Consider the following 4,478-nt stretch of genomic DNA (forward strand, 5'->3'; position numbering starts at 1 on the left):
ATCACATAAACTACTTTACCCTTTGAGAGGACTACTCAGATTCAAGGAACTATATGGTTGACCCTGGAAGTGACATAACACTGAGGATGATGACTGAGTCAGAGTGTTTCTCAGAATCCCAGAGAACCCAGGATCAGTCTGAGACATGTGTCTCCAACTCTCCCACTCTGGTCCTGGAGACCTCTACTGGGTGTTTCATTCCAGCCCTACAATAACACACCTGATTCAGCAAATCATGCTCAGACTGAAGACCTTTATTTATGATACTTGTGATACTTGTATGAGTAGAATTGTTTCACGTGCAGAAAACACATATGAACAGGGACAGACATATTGGACATACAAGACATCCGGTGTGTTCGTCTGTCAGCTGAGTGTGTGTCCAGGTATGGTGTGTGTCATTGGGGTCAACTAGGACTGGGCTGGGAGGGGAAGCAGGTAGGGCTCAGAGTAGGGTACCAGGGCTGGGTGGAGCTTGGGCAGGAAGTTCTGGTAAACACCAATGGGATGGTAGGGTGGCCTGGAGATGAAGAGCTTGTGCCGTAGTGGGTGTGGCCTGGTTTGGAGAGATCCAATCAGGGGAGGAAGCGGCACTATCCTCTCAGGCTGTTGGTTGATGTCTAAGAGTTTGTCCAATCCTCTGCTCTCTCCCAGAGCTCCAGTCTTCCTCCACTTGGCCCGACGGTTCTGGAACCATATCTGGGTCAGGATGACAACACACAGCAGATACAGTGAGCCCAATAATTCATTGGACAGTGACCATTTTTTGTTATTTTGGTTCTGTACTCTAGGGGTGAAGTGCAGACTGTCAGCTTTAATTTGAGGGTATTTTCATACATATCGAATGAACCGTTTAGAAATGACAGCACCTTTTGTACATGGTCCCCCCATTTTAAGGTACTACAAGTATTTGTTGAGTTGGCTTCACAGATGTGTGCCGTTAGGCAGGTGTATTCATTTGTGTCGTTAGTGAATGCAGGAGAGCTGTTGATGAATAGTATTGATTCTCGACTTTGCTATTGCCTTTGAAGGTTGTTGTTGGGGTGTGACAACATGAGGAAGACAGCAGTGTCGATGCAAATGAAGCTGGCCGTCATAAGGCTCGGAAATGAAAATCAATCAATCAGGAACATTGCAAAATGCCTCGGCATGCCCAAGTCAACAGTTTGGTTCATCATTAACAAGAAAAAAACAACCGGTGAACTCAATTATGTCAAAAGACCTGGTAGACTGAGGAAGACCACTGTATTGGATGACTGGAGAATACTCTCTATGGTGAAGAAAACCCCCCTAACAACAGCCCAACAGATCAAAAACACTCTCCTGGATACAGGTGTAGATGTGTCAAAATATATCATACGTAGAAGACTACACCAGCAGGACTACAGAGGATACACTACAAGATGCAAACCACTGATGAGCCTGAAGAACAGAAAGGCGAGATTATAGTTTGCTAAAAAACACTTAAAAGAGCCCCAAGAGTTCTGGGGGGAAAAAGTACTGTGGACAGATGAGACAAAGATTAACATGTACCAGAGTGATGGAAATAGGAAAGTGTGGAGAAGAAAAAGACATGCCCATGATCCAAAGCATACCACCTCATCCGTGAAACATGGTGGAGGGGGTGCTATGGCTTGGGCCTGTATGGCTGCCAGTGGAACAGGCTCACTTGTCTTCGTCGATGATGTGACTGCAGACAGAAGTAGAACACTGAATTCTGAAGTCAACTGATATATTTTTTCTGCTCAGATAAAACCAAATGCCTCCAAACTCATTGGACTGCACTTCATCATACAACACGACAATGGGCCTAAACATACTTCTAGAGCGACAAAGGGGTTTTTGATGGCCAGAAAGTGGAAAATCCTTGACTGGCCGAGTCAATCGCCAGATCTGAATCCAATTGAACATGAATTTTACATGCTGAAGAGGAGACTGAAGGCAATAAGTCTCCGAAACAAGCAGGAACTGAAGATGGCTGCAGTACAGGCCTGACAGAGCATCACCTGGGAAGATACCCAGCGTCTGGTGATGTCGATGCATCGCAGACTTCAAGCAGTCATTGCATGCAGAGGATATGCGACCAAATATTAACAATGACTACTTTATTCTACATTATGTTAAACTGTCCAATGTTTTTTGATGCCCGAAAATGGGGGGGGACTATGTACAAAAGTATGAAAATACCCTCAAATTTAAGCTTACAGTCTGCACTTCACCCTCATTGCGATTGTATCCTTTCAAACTCAAAGTGCTAGATTACAGAACCAAAATAACCAAAAAAAGGTTCACTGTCCAATGAATTATGGTGCTCACTGTATGTTAGAGGACCATCAAGAAACCAACCAAACACACAGAAATGCATGCGCACACACACACACGCACAAATACACACAGTAGTGTACTTACCTGTACTCGTGCCTCTGACAGCTGTGTTTGGGAGGCCAGTAGTTCTCTGGAATATATGTCAGGGTATTGGCTCTTTGGAAGGACTTTTCTAGCACCTCCAGCTGGGCCGAGGTGAATGTGGTTCGTACCCGCCGACTGCTGCTCCGTGACTCGACTCCAAACAAAACAAAACAAAACACACACACACACACACACACACAAAATGTATTGCTTTCGAAATGGTAAGCGGATATTTAGCAAACTCTGTAAATGTGTTTGACCGTTTAGCTAAATGTTAAAGTCTACAGTATTTGCAGGTAACTATTCAAATACAATTAGACCTTGACAGTTACAGAAACGGTTATGACAGGAAATGAGTTATTATTTGTGCGCTAAATATACAGGCGGTAACACATTTGCAGAACATTTTTGTCCTTAAGTAAAGGTTAAAACAACCCACAGCTATACAGTAATTCCCGTTACCGTGTCTCAAGTGTATTTCTAATCATAATTGTTTTGTTTATTGTCGTTTTTTTTTTAATGTTCCTCCAGAATGGAATTTGAAGTAATCCAATTCTCTAAGCGGCTTTTAGTAAAGACGGAGCATTGAGCATTTATGAATCACTAACAAGACATTTTTCAAAATCAACATCAAAGCAGCACCATATAAAAGGGTAGAAAAAAAAAGCACGAAACCATAAAACAACCTCTGACTCTTTCCTCTGCAGTAACTGAGCTTCAGTACACTGGAGAGGATAGCAACACTGAGCCAGAACAAACTTAAATCTTCTTCAAATAATATTTAAAGCACTCGTTCCTCATGCAATACTGTTACAATGCCAATCTGTTCCCAAACTCTGAGTTAAACTCTACAGTTTAGAAGGCTGTAGCACAAGAACCACAATCTACACTATTGAATATATCTATCTATTGATCTTGCTTCATTGAAATTAGTTCCCCCCCCCCTTGTATTTTGGATATTGAAGTTTTCTACTGCTACTAATAAGGTCATTTAGCAGATACTTTGATCAAAACCGCAGCATACAGTTCATCAAATCCACAGTGTGCTCCGAGCCTTTGGAACCACTGACTAAACACACCTGGGCATCTGTTGACTTTAGGCTCTTGCTCAGTGGTGGTCTTCACACACATAGCCCCCGTCTCTCCCGCCATACTCCCTCTCTCCTCCTCTCCGCCACCCCCCTCTCCTCCCCATCCAGACCCGGTGCTCTCCTCAGGATCCGCTCGATGGAGTGAGACAACACCTTGGGGAGGGACACACACTCTGGAGTCTGTCTCTGTGGGCCTCCATGGTGCACTGACATATCCTGCACCGCCGGCCAATCTGGTTCCCCTCCACTGACTTCCAGGCTCCTCCGTAGAGGGTGACCCAGCCTGCGAATCAGAGCTCTGTAGACGGGGTACAACTCTCTCCTTTGTTACACCTCCTGGTCCCCTCACTGGTTGTCTGTAGTCTAGAATTCAGACTTGCTTCTCTCTCGCTCTCTCTGTGTGTGTCTCTCCCTCTCTCTCTCTCTCTCTCTCTGTCTTGTTCTATCGCTCTCTTCCTCTCAGTCTCTCTCTTCCTCCCTTTGTATCTATATATCTCCGTCTGTCTGTCTGTCTGTCTCTCCGTGTCTCTTTCTGTCCAGCCTGTTCTCTCGCCGTAGGTCGATTTCTGTCCGTCTATCTTCCTTCCTAGTCTCTCTACCTCGCTGTCATGTAACTCCTATCAGGTGTCATAACTGTGTCCCCAGGTAGAGACAGATAGGGTTTGTAGGCTAATGCAGTGGATCATTAGGATCAATAGAAGGAGGAGCAGGTTTACTGTGTAACTCACACACTGCCATAAACTCCTTTACCTTGACAGCTGACTGTTCTCATTCAATGTCGAGAAAACTTTGAAGATTATCATTTGATAATTAAAGACTTAGGAGTGTAGCTAAGTTATAAAGGGTAACATTCTGTTTCTGCTCGGGCCAAATTCTTTGTTGTTGACATGCCACAAAGTTGGCCACAGCAGAAAGAGATTTAGCAACCAGAGTAAGCCAGCTGAACCTCTTTGCCAAACTCATAAACATCCACGAAAT

At 44.3% G+C, this 4,478-nt stretch overlaps 1 pseudogene; it reads right to left on the reverse strand.

Moving 5' to 3' along the window:
- Window positions 1-239: 239 nt before the first annotated feature.
- LOC135515430 (homeobox protein aristaless-like 3) lies at window positions 240-4,145 on the reverse strand (annotated as a pseudogene).
- Window positions 4,146-4,478: the final 333 nt, after the last annotated feature.

This window comes from Oncorhynchus masou, chromosome 27, assembly GCF_036934945.1.
Source record: "Oncorhynchus masou masou isolate Uvic2021 chromosome 27, UVic_Omas_1.1, whole genome shotgun sequence".
NCBI lineage: Eukaryota > Metazoa > Chordata > Actinopteri > Salmoniformes > Salmonidae > Oncorhynchus > Oncorhynchus masou.